This window comes from Solanum dulcamara, chromosome 2, assembly GCF_947179165.1.
Source record: "Solanum dulcamara chromosome 2, daSolDulc1.2, whole genome shotgun sequence".
Classification (NCBI taxonomy): Eukaryota; Viridiplantae; Streptophyta; class Magnoliopsida; order Solanales; family Solanaceae; genus Solanum; species Solanum dulcamara.
Window position 1 is genome coordinate 44,264,285 of NC_077238.1, and position 15,003 is coordinate 44,279,287.

Consider the following 15,003-nt stretch of genomic DNA (forward strand, 5'->3'; position numbering starts at 1 on the left):
TCTGTATATACATTTTGTCCGTGCAGGTGGTTACCCTTTATTTATGTATGAGTGTACCCGTCTGGTTTTGGGAGCCTGGTGGAGTTAGTTAAATTTTTTCTCTTTGTTTGCTAGTATACTCGTGTATATACCTTCGTTTACTTCTTGTCCTATCTTTGATTATGATCTTTTACTCGCATTTTAGTTTACTTTTTTTATCTTGCTCAGATGGCCTATGATTCCTACTGGGTACCTGTTGTTTTGGTACTTATACTATACTTTGAATTTGTTTTCATGATACAGGTCCAAGTACTAGCAACCGACGTTGATTCGAGCCAGTTGCATTCATGATCATAGGTGAGGGTGAGCACATAGCGTGCTGGATTTACCCATCTCTTTTTGTATATAAATTTTGACCGTCGTTTTCTTTTTGAGACAATTTTATTTCCATGGTCAACTTTTGAGACTTGTACTCTTTTACTAGCAGCTCTGTACAGGTGACTTCCAGGTTTTGGGAAGGATCCTTTTTGGTTTGTATATATTTAGTTTCTTCCACTCGTTTATGTATGCTCCTATTATTTTCCTTATTTCTTTAGATTAAATTATTGGTCTTCTACCCTGACATCCCATTACGCATAATTTCAGGCTATGGGTCGACTTGCCTATTAGTGGGTCATAGTAGGCGCCATTATGACCTGAGAAATTGAGTCATGACAAGTTGGTATCAGTGCCCCAGGTTCACCGGTCTCACTTGTATAAAGCTCACGTCTAGTAGAGTCATGCAGATTGGCGAGAGACGTCCGTGTATTATCTTTAGGTAGCTACATGATGTCTTTAGGAATGTGTCTCTGTTGTATTGCTATCGTGTAGTATGTGTCTTGTTGGTTTATGAAAATCTCACTTGTTCCACTTTTTTACTGGATGGCTTGCACGCGCGCTGGAGGTAGAGACCGATAAAAAGGTCATGCCAGGGATGCAAAACCAGCTCGGTACCAAGAGCAGACTCCAAAGATGAAGATAGATCCACTAGTAGATCCAGCACATCAGTAGCTGGTGGACCCGAGACCAGGCCAACCACCGCCCGTGCCAACCGCAACTCTATACCTTTAGGCGATACTCGCCTAGATTTTGGCTGCCACTGGGGGTATGCGCCAGCCCCCAGCCCCCAGCCCCCAGCCCGAGCTGCCTCAGTATCTTAGGACCAGCCTAACCAGTAGCACCGATTGTGCAATTGCCACCTGTATCGGCCACTCAGCCTGATGATTTGGAGGGCGTTATGCCACTCCAGGAGTAGAAGATGCTTAGGGTGTTCCTTAGATTTTCACCGTCGAGATTTTTTAGGGTTGTGGGTGAGGATGCCCACGAGTTTCTACTTACATATCGGGAGAGTCTACTGACTTTGGGTTTAGTGGAGTCAAGAGGAGGTGACTTCACTGCTTACCAGCTAGACGATCCTGCTCAATAATGGGAACATACATATTTGGAGACCTGTCTAGTTGGGTCTCCACCGGTCACATGGGCTGAGTTTTCTGAGGCCTTTTTGGCCTATTTTATCCCTAGGAGCATCAAACATCAGCTCGAGGATCAATTCTCATGACTAAGTAGGCCCCCATGATAGCATCGAAGTATGATGCCCAATTCCATGAGCTCTCTAGGCATGCCGCCATGATATTACCTACTGAGGAGGAGAGAGTTCGGTGCTTCATCAGGGGATTGAGGATCTAGCTATGGATTAAGACTCAGTATTTAGTCTCAGCGGGCTGCTCATTTCTAGATATGGTAGACCATGCCCGCACGCTTAAACAACTCTGTCGTGAGGCACAAGGGGGCAGCTGTAAGAGAGTTAGGTAGGAAGATAGCTATGATGGGCGTTACTTTAGACCCCAGGAGTCCTATGATAGATCTTGTGAGAAATTTCAGTCGGTTCAGTCTAGTTTCCCCTTTTTAGGCTTCTCTTCAGACTTTGGAGGGTGATTAGCCCCGTCAGATTGGTTGTAATACTGGTTTGAGTATGGGACAATATGGTTTGCAGGCGGGTTCTTCCTGTCGAGGTGGCCGACCTCTATCTTTTAGCCAATATTCTAGAGGTTCTATGAGTGCGTGATGCTGGATCATTGGTCCCACGAATGCCCTAACCGTAGGCTAGCCTTACCAGCTCCACAGGTAGATAGACCTACGCTAGCACCAACTCCTCTAATTAGAGGCGGAGGCCAAGGTCAGGACTGTAGAGAGGGTCATCAGGGTGCACGAGGTGGTCCCTAGAGAGACAGGTCAAGAGGCAGAGTCGATGCGAATGGTAGAGGAGCTCAGACCCACTTCTATGCTGCTCCAGTTAGAGCAAAGGCTAAGTCCTCGGATGATGTGATCAAAGGTACAATTTTATTATGCCATTAGCCCGTATCCTCTTTATTTGATCCAGGATCTACATATTCTTATATATCTATATATTGTACCCCTCTTTTGAGTATGAGCCCAGAGCCATTAGTTGAGCCATTATGTGTTTCGACCTTGGTAGGTGATTCTTTATTAGTGGATCAGGTCTTTAAATCTTGTGTGGTGACTATTCATGGGTGTGACACTAGAGTTGATCTCATTTTACTTGATATGGTGACTATTCAGGGGCATGACACTAGAGTTGACCGCGATATTGACTTCGCTATTGATGTAGAGCCGAGTACTTGTCCTATTTTCATCCCACCATATCATATGACCCCGCAGAGCTCAAGGAGCTCAGTGTTCAGCTCTAGGATCTCTTGGATAAGGGATTTATTCGGCCTAGTGTATTGCCTTGGGGTTTTCTAGTCATGTTCGTTAAGAAGAAGGAAGGTACTATGCGGATGTGCATCGATTACATGCAGTTGAACAAGGTGACGATGAAGAACCGTTAACTCATACCTGCTATTGATGGCCTGTTCGACCAGCTTTAGGGTGCTGTGGTGTTTTGTAAGATCGATTTTAGATTCGGCTACCACTAGTTGAGGATTAGGGTAGTAGACTACTCTAAGACCGCATTTAGGACTCGTTACGAAAACTATAAGTTCCTAGTAATTTCTTTTGGGTTGACTAACGCCCCTGCCATATTTATGGACTTGCTGGCTTGAGTTTTTAGGGTGTACTTGGACTCATTGGTCATAGTCTTCATCGATGACATTTTGGCATACTCGCGGAGCTGGGAGGAGCATGAGAAGTGTTTGAGAGTAGTGCTCCAAACTTTAAGAGATCAATGGCTTTATGCTAAGTTCTTAGAGTGCGAGTTTTGGCTTGAGTCCATAATATTCTTAGGGCACGTGGTGTCCAAGGATGGCATTATGGTGGATCCGGCAAAGATTAGGGCTATTCGTGATTGGGCCAGGCCCACCTCTATGACTGAGATTCATAGCTTTATAAGATTGGTAGGGTATTACAAGCATTTTATTGATGGGTTTTCTACTATAGAAGTGCCTTTGACTCAGTTGACTTGCCAGGATGTCTCATTTGTATGGTCGTAGGAGTGTGAGAAGAGCTTTCTGTGGCTCAAGGAGTTGCTGACCACCGTTTCTATATTGACTCTTCCATTTGAGGTCGAGGGATTCACCATTTATTGTGTTGCATCTGGTGCTTGTTTGGGTTATGTGCTGATGCAGCAAGGTTGGGTTATTGCTTAAACATCGAGGCAGCTTAAGCTGCACAAGCACAACTACCCCACTCATGAGTTTGAGTTGGCGATGGTAGTTTTTGTACTTAAGATTTATATGCACTACCTGTATGGAGTTCAGTGCAAGATTTACATGAATCACAAGAGCCTTTAGTACATTATAAGACAAAGGGATCTTAATTTGAGGCAGCGCCACTGTATTGAGCTCCTGAAGGCGGTGAGTATGCGTAGTCTAACGTTCCTTTCTACTATAGAGAGACCCTTAGATTTGGATATCCAGTCCTTATCTGATCGGATAGTTCAAATTGATATTTTTGATTAACGGTGTGTGTCAGCTTATGTGGGAGCTCGGTCATCTTATTAGATCGGATTCACAATTGTTAGTTTGATGATGAGGAATTAATTGCACTTCGAGATCGGGTTTTGAGAGGTGACGCCAGTTTGGATACCTTAGATTCAGATAGAGTTTTGAGGTTTGGTGGTCGACTTTGTGTTCTGAGAGTTAGGGGTTTGATTCAGATGATCCTTAGAGAGAACCATAATTCTAGATATTCCATCCATCTAGGCATCACTAAGATGTATCGTGACATGAGGCAACACTACTCGTGGAGTGGCATGAGTAGAGATATTGCAGATTATGTGTCACATTATTTGAGTTGTCACCAGGTTAAGGCCGAGCATTTGAGTCTTGGTGGCGAGCTTTAGAGATTACCCATTCCCACGTAGAAATGGGAGTGGATCACTATGGATTTTATTATTGGGTTGCCTCACACTTCTCATGGTCATCATGGATCAATTTACCAAGTCATCACACTTTCTTCTCGTTCATACATCCTACAATGTTGAGAGGTTAGCCCGTATCTATATACGGGCGGTGGTTCATCTTCATGGTATGCTGGTTTCTATCATCTCAGACCGGGGCTCACAGTTCATATCTATCTTTTAGAGGACTTTTTAGGAGGAGCTGGGTACCCGTGTCGACCTTAGCACAACTTTCCACCCATAGACTAATGGTCTGTCAGAGTGCATAGTAAAGGTTCTCGAGGATATGTTGTGGGCTTGTGTTATGGATTTTGGGGGTCAGTGGGATCAGTTTTTGCCTTTGGCAGAGTTTGTGTACAACAACAACTAACACTCCAGTATATAGATTGCCCCGTTTGAGGCCTTATATTATAGGTTTTGTTGATCTCTTGTTGATTGGTTTGAGTCTATGGATCCTAGAACACGAGGTATAGACTTGATGCAGGAGGCCTTAGATCATGTGAGGGTGATTCAGGATAGGCTCAGGCCGGCTCAAAGTAGACACCGAAGCTATGCAGATCATAGGTGTCGACCATTAAGGTTTGCCGTTAGTGATAGAGTATTCCTCCGTGTGTCGCCCATGAAGGGCATGATGAGATTTGGGAGGTTGGGATAGCTTAGCCCCATGTATATTAGTCAGTTTAAGATATTAAGGATAGTTGGTAAGGTTGCATATGAGTTAGCTTTGACTCCGGCCTTTTTAGATACTCATCTACTTTTTCATGTTTTGATATTGCGTCGGTATGTGCCAGATGAGTCCTATGTGCTTCAGTATGATGCGGTTGACTTGGATGATTGTATGAGCTATATTGAGAAGCCAATTTCTATTTTGGCCAGAGATGTCAGGCCTTTGCATTCCAGAGCCATTCCTGTGGTTAAGGTCCATTTGAGGCATCATCTAGTCGAGAAGGCTACCTAAGAGACCGAGCATGAGATGCAGGCATAGTTCCTCGACTTATTTGTGCCTTCAGGTACTTCTTGGCTCTTACTTTCACGGACGGAAGTTCTTTTAGTAGTGGATGTTGTAATGACACTCCAGGTCATTTTTGAATTTAAGCATTCATTCCATCATTTAGAGCATTCCTGTAGTGACCCAAAGTCATTTATGACATGCTGGCACTGATTGTTCGTTCACCAGGTCGTTCATTTGAGTTTTAGGCTCATTTCCCTATTTTGAAGCTTTTATAACTTGAAGAGTTGACTTCGGCCATAACTTTAGGAAAACAACCTCAGAACATAATTCTGACATTCTATCAACTCCAAAATGACCAAATTAGGCTAGTATCATGGTCGGCATGAGTATCGAGGCTATTAGTGCGAGTTTAGGACCATTTGGCTCTTTTGCCTTTGAAATTTGGCCTATAGTTGACTTTGGTCAACATTCTTGGAAAATGCTCTTGAATGAAAATTCTGACAGTGTGGTTAGTTTCAGAATATTGAGTTTGGTCTAGAACGACCCTTCATTTTCTTTCCAATTCTTTCGGTCTAATCCTGAGGCCCGTTATGGAATTTGACTCAAAATGGTCCTTGGGTATGGGACCTACTTTCAGTCATAACAACCTCGTATGGAAATTTTGACTGTTCCATTGAGTCTAGAACATCGATTTTGGTAGGGTAGTATATCTTATTTTCGCGCACGGAATTCTAAACAAATTTCGAGCACCTCATTGGAGTATTTGAACTTAGTGGAAAAACTCAGCTTTTAGCTGATATCTGGTGCAACAAAATTTCTCTTTGCGATCCCAGGCCCTTGGCCGCGTTCGCGGAGGTCCTGAAATTTGCTCTTCGCTATCGCGGAGCCTTGGCCGCGTTCGCGGAGGCTTGAGTTTTTGTCCTACGCAATTGCAGGCCTCTTGCCGCATTCGTAAAGGTCAAGTTTTTTGTCCTTCGGGTTCACGGAGAACTGTAGACATGTTCGCGAAGGCCAATGTTCGGGTCTTTTAATAAAGACAAGGACTATTTTCAGTATTTCACTCAAAGTTCAGATATAGTTTTCTCCTTCGTTTTAAGCTCAAATTAGGTGATTTAAAGGTCCAAATTCAAGAGGGTTTTGCGGGGAATCTGATGGTGAGCTCAAAAACTCGAGGGAAAGCTTCGTGTGTGGTAAGAATTTGTATTTAGCTACTAATCTAGTGATTTTTAGAGTGAATAATTATTAAACTTTGGAGAATTGTAACTTGGTTAATTTAACTCTATTTTTAGTGATTTTTGAGGCTAGATTGTGGGGTTTTTGTCAAGGACTGTCGTAGTATAATTTGTTTGGTTTGGAGGAGTTTTGTTCTTGAGTTATAGCTGATCAAAAAAGCTTCTATTTTCATATTTTAGTTTGAGTTTTGTGAATTAATTTGCATACCCATCTCGCATAGTTTTCCACCTCGAATTGTGTTATAATTTTGATTTGTGAGCTTGGAGTGATGTTTAGAACTTATTTTTGGGGTCAGTTCCATAATTTCAGACACGAGTCCCACATTTTCCATTTTAGACCTTGAAATTGGTCCATCTATGAATTCAATTTTAGTGTTATAATAGCCGTGTACCTTTGTGATTTTATTATTGATAGCGTGGCAGCATTTGGAGGCCACTCGGAAGGGAAAAGATCCAGTTTTGTGGGTTGGGCTCACATGGCCGGTTTTCAGTAGGCTACGATTTTCCCCTGTTGAGACTGAGCATGTCTTGGAAATTGTACATTGATTTGTATGAGTTTGGTGGGGTTGGGTGTCGAGCATGCTAAATTCCTAGAATTAATGTCCTAGGCATTATTTCAGGTAATTGTTAGACTGTGTAAGAATGATTTTTATGGTTGTTGGTTGTTTTTATCCTGCAATGAATGTTGTTCCTGTGGTTATATGTTTGGAATCATGTTTGGCCTTAGTTTAGGGTTAGACTAGTGTTTTCTTAGACTTGTGTGGTTTTGGTGCCGTAGGACCTTAAAGTTTCTCCAACGTTGTTTCGGATGGTTAGCTCCCCGTAGACTAATATAACAGACTTGAGTCTGATAGTTTGAGCCTTAGCTAGACAGTAACTCAGCTTGTGACCTTTTCTCTATAATGGCCTATTCTCCTATTGGTCCTTTATTGTTTGGTTCTTGATTTTCAAAAGTTTCTCAGCGATTTTGGTTATATTTGGTTTGGGCTGGAGCGGTGCATTGATGCCACTCGGTTTGGGGGTACTCCCTATGATGTATGGTTGGTCACTGATTCTAATTCAATTCGATTCCTTAGCTACAGATACCCAGTTGAAGTCCATGGTCCAATTTACTTGTGTTCAGGCTTCCTAGCTATAGTCACCTAGTTAAAGTCTGCGATCTATCTTACCGTTCTAGACCTTTGGCTATAGTTACCCGATTAAAGTCAGTGGTATAGCCTACCCATGTCGACTCATTAGCTATAGTTACCCGGTTGTAGTCCGTGGTCCATCTTGCACATGGTTAAATTCCTGATTCCCTAATGAATCTTTGGTTAAGACTTCGTCACCTCTCAGTTATGGGTTGAGGTGTGAGAGTTGGAAATAGTTTGTTTCAAGTACGGGAAATGGTGATATTACTGAAATCCTTTTGGTTCCATTCATTTTCTTCTAGCTATTCTTCCATTTATCGGGCTTATAGGAGTCCGTGTAGGTGGTTACCCTTTATTTGTGCATGAGTGTACCCATCGGGTTTTTGGGAGCCCAATGGAGTTAGTTAGATTCTTTCTCTTTGTTTGCTAGTACGCTCGTGTACATACCTACGTTTACTTCTTGTCCTATCTTTGATTGTGATCTTTTACTCACATTTCAGTTTACTTTTTCTTATCTTGCTTAGACGGCCTATGATTCCTAGTGGGTACCTGTTGTTTTAGTACTCATACTACACTCTAAATCTATTTTCATGATGCAGGTCTGAGTACTAGCTACCAACGTTGGTTTGATCCAGTTGCGTCGTGATAGGAGGTGAGGGTGAGCACATAGTGTGCTGGATTTACCTGTCTCCTTTTGTATATAAATTTTGACTGTCTTTTTCTTTTTGAAACAACTTTATTTTCGTAGTCCTCTTTTGAGACTTATACTCTTTTATTAGCAGCTCTGTATAGGTGACTTCTAGGTTTTGAGAGGGATCCTTTTTGGTTTGTATATATTTAGTTCCTTCCACCCGTTCATGTATGCTTCTGTTATTTTCCATACTACTTTAGATTAAATTGTTGGTCTTCTACCATGGCATTCCATTACTCATAGTTCCAGAATATGGGTTGACTTGCCTACTGATGGGTGATAGTAGGCGCCATCATGACCTGAAAAATTGAGTCGTGAACAACCAACATGCATGAGAGTAATGGAATGCATTAATTAAAACATCCTTAAAACAACTCACCAATACACTTTAAAACTTCTTTCATGCTTTCATATAAGAACCTTTGATAATCAACCACTTTATTAAATTTAGAGTCAATATAAACTTAAAATATATAAATAAATTTCAGGTAATCAATAATCTTTGCATTTGAGTCGTAATATGAAAACCCATATAAATTCATTATTTAAATTGAGCAATTGAGTTTAGAAAAATACTTGGGTTCCACGAGTGAAAAAACCCATGAATGAGACCCAAATGCCTTGGGAATTAATGCCTTAATGCAGATTTGAGAATGGAGGCTTGAAGAACCTTGAAGTGAAACCCTAGACCTTGCTGGAAACCCTTAGGAGAACTTGATAGGAAGAGACTTTGAGTATTTAAGATTTAGAATGAGGGGTTTGGGGTAGTTTAGGGTCCTTATATAGGGTAGTTTTAGTCCCCAAAACGACTACACTTTGATGATAAAATATGGGAAAAGACTAAAATACCCTTTAAAGATTTGGGTAGAACCGACCCTATGAAAAAGAGCTAAAAAGGAAGATGCAATGGACTGAGTAATGAAGCAATGGGATTGAGTGCTTCTTTCTCCTTACGACTCATAAAAGGGTTAACGATTCGTAGGAACAACTCGTCCTGTAGGGTCTGAGAAAGACCTTGAGAACTAACCCTCAAAACTTTTTTGACGACTCGTAGACTCTTCTATGAGTCATAGAATGGTCTCATCGTGCGGGGTCCAAGGAATACCCTAAGGACTAAGCCTTAGAATTTTATCTATGACTCGACTTTATGAGTCGTAGCCTAGACGATGAGTCGTAGATTCAAGCATCCTGCAGGGTCAAAGAACCCTGCAAGTCAAGGCCTCTGAAGTTTCTTGACGAGTCATTTCTATGACTCGTCCAAACTTCTACGAGACATCAAATGGACTTGTAAACCCCCTTATTCACTTGGTCAAATTTCCAGGCCTGTTGGTGAGTCCTACAAGTCAGTCCTTCAACTGTAGGATCTTCTACGACTCGTATAGTGAGTCGTAGAGCATATTTTCATCCGATTTTCCAAAATTATTCCTTTGTTTTGACATTTTGAGTTATGGGGACTTACATGGAATCCCTCTACGGATCCATCTTATGGACTGCAAAGGTCATCCTTATAAAGATCTCATCAAAACATAAATTTTCTAAGTGTTGGGAGTTCTAAGAGCCCCTCCTACGGATTTTAGAAATGTCTACGAGCCATAGGATGGCAATAGTATGGCCCATTGATGAATTTCTTTGTTCTTTTCTCATTGATTTTTGGACTGCTCTAAGTTAAAATGATAGGGGCGTTACAACTATCAACAGATAGTTGGGCTTGGAAGCCCCATAACCGACTATGGTGAGATTGTTGATGGTTGACTAATCAATGAAGAGGCTCGTCAGAATTCTCTGTGATATGTTGGTCAGAGTTTTTTCACACCCCAAACTCAAGGAGTTCAACTAGCATCTAATTCCAAAACTCAGGCTTAATCCGACCCTGTTGAACCATTTTCTACTAGTGCATAGAATCCATACAATTAATAAAAAAACAAGTATATCTCAGCTTAAAATTAAGCCCTCGGCCAGCAATGCCCTTGTTAATAATTCTATAAAGGAAACAATTACCTCCAATAGTTCATATAAATAAATAGCCAACTAGCAACAAGTCCTGATTGGGCCATCAAGGCCACCATGATCTCTATGCAGAAGCAGAAAGCAGGTATATATCAAGACATTACATTAAACAACTATCAAGCCTTAGCAAACCAAAAAACTATGCCAATAATGCCATTAACATAGCTATACAACCCACACACTAGTCTGCATGTCTCTAACAAAAGTAAAGCTTGGCGGACAGGGCCCCGACTACCCAAAAATATATACAACAAATGCTAACAAACCTTAGAAGTATGACAGCTCCGAAAGAAAGGGCTAGCCAACCTGATAGAACTCAATTATGCTATTAAGGAGGTCTATCAAGCCGTCTATTGGGACTTGTAGGTGTGAATGTAGCATGCCCAGGCAATGGGGTTTTAGTATAAAATAATGTACTGAGTATGAAAGGGAATAGACTAAATGAGAAGGTATCATAATATACTACAAGTAATCAGGTAAGGAAATCAAGAATAAAATAAGTTTCTGATTTACTCCTGAATCTAAACGTACCAAATATAATCAAACAACAACCTAACCAAGCCCTTATAATCTCGACAGGTATAAACAACAAACAAGACCACCTGCCTAGGCCCCCATAAGCCCAAAAGATGCAAATTCAGTCTATATACCCCTATCGACAGTCCCATACCTCGTAGGCAGTCACATATCCCCCTTAGAAATAATATAGACATTTAGGAAGTACATAGCCCTCTTATGCATCAATATAACATCACAGTCAACTCATAGCTGTCCTTGCAACAACATAGCCCCATAAGTAACATAGAGCTTTCTTCGGTATTAATATAGCCCCGTAGGCAACTCATAGCCCTCTTATGAAATACCATAGCTCTATAGGCATCACATAGCCTTATTAGGAATCAATATAGCCTATTCTTCTTAGGCAATGATCATATTCCTGCAGCTAAGCACAATAACACTAAGGAAAACAATAATAATTCAATAGGCTAAAAGCGAGAAATTTAGCTATAAGAAACCTATATGAATCGCCTCTAATCATACCCAACTAGGGAAGCTACTAAGAGAATATGAATCCTGACAAAGGATTATTAGAAATAACTCGGGCATCAAACAAATAACAATCTTGGCTAAAATATAACGACGATAACAACAACCTTCTTTATTGCTCTTAAGCTTTAAGGAAACAGAAAAAAGTAGACTTAACATACCTTTTTCAATGATTTCAAGTGTCCTATGGAATTAATGAACCCCCTTTCTACTACAACATGTAAGTACCACAATTAACACATCAAATATAAGACACCACGACAATCCAATAACAAAAAATATGGATCTACGTCGTAGATGACTATTTGAGGCTTATCAAATATAGAATTAGTGAAAGGAGGGTATTAACTTGATATTAACCTTGGAATAGAACTCAAACCCTCAAAATATAGTAAAACCCCTGATGCAAAAACCTCCATGGAGCTATGCCTCACAGTTCACAAAGAAAACTATGCCAAAATGACTAGCTAGCGACGTATAGCAACTTTCCTAAAGCTTGCAAGATGAGATAACTTTGATCTAAGGAGTATTTTATGGATTAGGGAGGAATTTGTATGTATTTTGGTTGCTTGAACATGATTAAATTAATGAAGAATAAAGATGGCTTCTTTATATGAAGATAGCTCCCGCTTGACGTGCCTGCTTGTGCAGTGTTATAAAAATACGAATATCTCCCTATTGAGAAGTCATATTGACAAATGATTTGATACGTTGGAAAATTTACTCATATACCTTTGATTTTATAGTTTTTGGTCCCCATAACACCTTATAGATTGGGAGAAAACCTTCCGAGACATTTGATCCAAATTTCAGAGAAATCTTTATAAAAGAACTTATGATCATTTTTGCTAACTTTTATTTTACAACCTATTAAACTTCAAAACTGTTACATCCCGTACTTTGGTACCTTGGAATACTTCGTAAGCTTCCTAATTTCTGGGAAGGCTCTCAAGGTTCTTAGAAGTCATCATGTGAGCCGGATAAGCTACGATACTATCAAATGACTCTAAAGAAAGGAGAATGTGTTACCCCATAGTAGAGAAGGTTGAAAATAGAGTCATAAGAATCCAAAAGAAATTGGAGGCCAAATAATGAGTCGTAGGAAGCGATTTACCTACGTAAGCTACCAACTTAGAGGTCTTACATACTTGAGCTACTTGAGGACATACTAAGCTTACGTAGCATGGATTACATAGCACCTAAAATAAGATGAGATTATGAACCCACGAGGAAGGGGAAAAGACGACACGTGGAAGCCAATGGAGGAGCGAAACTTGGCAGTACCTCAAGCAAGCAGGTGATGTAGCTGCTTGGGGGTGGACCCCACTGCCACATGGCAGCCCCCTAGTTGGCAGCATGATACGGTGGCCAATTATGATTCGACACGTGTCACCCTAAGGGGATGACACGTGTCACCTCCAAGGCAGCCCATATATACATGTTAAAATGACTCATAGATTCAGTTAATTATCCAAAAACCTGCAGCAAAGCACCAAAAAATTCAGCAAGACAAAGAAATAAAAACCCTAAGCTAAGAGAGAAAAGTGTGGCGGCTAGGAGGAAAAAATAGGTAAGTCCCAATTTCATTACGTAAATTAATTATACAGAGTATACCAAGATGATATGGAGGTATTGGAAGTATAAAATCATGACTTGGTGCAGCCAAAACGGACAGCAAACAGTCCACACAGTTTCAGCGCGACTAGAGAAGTTCCGAGGCGAGTTTTGGTGTATTTTGGCTAATTTCGGGTAGGGTAAGACTTATCCTTTAAATTTGGACTTTATGAGGTTTTTATGTAGTGTATTATATACCTTTTGTACTTATTGAAGTATAAAAAAAGTCGTGGAGATGCTTGACGATAGAAACAATCGAAAGTGAAGTCGTCGTAGTTAAATTGTAGATGAAATAGGGTGTTGTGCGTGTGGGGTGCTGCTGCAGGTGTGTGGTGATGTGTTGCAGGGACTAAATGTATTTTTAAAGGGGTTTGGGTTCTGCTGGTTGAAGCCACATGACCCCTCATTTTGTATAATTAAAGGTTTTGCGAAACAAAGACTAGAAACCCTATTTTGGTATTACAATTTTCAGCATGTTGGGTGGAGTTTATATTGTGTAATGTTGCCATGTTTTACTTGTATATGAGCTACAGGTTGTTTTTTTTGGTTGGCTGTAGTAATTAGGCATGTAATTGGGAATTTGGATAGGGCATATTATAGGGGAGATGCTGCCCAATTTCCGATAACTCTTTAAACTAGTTAAAGAACTAATCGAGGAGGCGAGCGAAGAGTTGAGTTCTATGAATACTCATACGTAACCTAAGATGCTGGAAAGCCAAGGGTTATTAATATTCATGTTGATTTTATATTACTTAGGTTCAGAGGACGACGAGATGAATGAGATAAAGAGCCGTAAGAGGTAAGTAAAGCTTATTCCTTCTCTTGGCATGTTTTTGGCATAAGTAGGTAAAGCTATTCTTCTTTATTTTGGCATGTCTTAGATATAAGTTATAAATGGTTTGTATATGGAACTTGGGGATAATTCCATTCATAAAGCTACGAGTACAGTCCATAATTCTTATACACTTCGTAATGGTAGAACTCCCGTAATAGTTGAGCTATTGCCTTTTTAAGGCTTCTATAGGATAAAAGGTAATATATGTAGAGCCTATTGACTCGTGTTCACTTCTAAATGCTAAGGCTCTTAAGGTAGCTGAGCTATCACCCTCAAGCCTTCTATACAGGAAATAGTAACCGGATGCATGGGAAGCATGAACTATAAGTCCTATTCATTTCTTAATATCGAAGTTCTTGAAGTAGTTGAACTGCTACCCTCTAGTCCCTATATGATGAATACTAATTGAATGTATGAGCTCCCATGCCTAAGAACTCTATAATGACAAGTGTCTCTGATTGCATAAGCCGTTTGGTATTACCTTAATAAAAGCCTAGGACTCTTGAGACTCCATCGATGTGGCCCCTAAAGGAAGTTAGAGGATATGTGAGACGATGATAGTTTTGATCCTCAAATGATAGTCCATGGCGATTGTTATACCGAATCTCAGATAATGAACTAATTGCATATGGTTCCTTGTTACTTTACTCGTGCAGGATGTTAATACGTCACTCACTGCGTCCCATGAAGGGCCAGGTAGGATAAATTTACCGCGTCCCATGAAGGGCCGGGCATGATAAATTCACCGCATCCCATGAAGGTCCGGGCATGATAAATTAATCGCGTCCCATGAAGGGCCAGGTATGATAAATTTACCACATCCCATGAAGGGCTGGGCATGATAAATTCACCGCTTCCCATGAAGGGCCGGGCATAATAAATTCACCGCGTCCCATGAAGGGCCGGGTATGATATATGATGAAATAATTATTCACCGCGTCCCATGAAGGGCCGGGCATGATATATGATGTAATGATCATGCACCGCATCCCATGAAGGGCCGAGCATGATAAATAATGAAATGAAATCTTCATTGAGTCCCTCACTAAAGGGACGGATACATTCTGTAGGCATGCATGTGGAAATATAGTGACACACTTATAGCACCAAGTCCCATAGT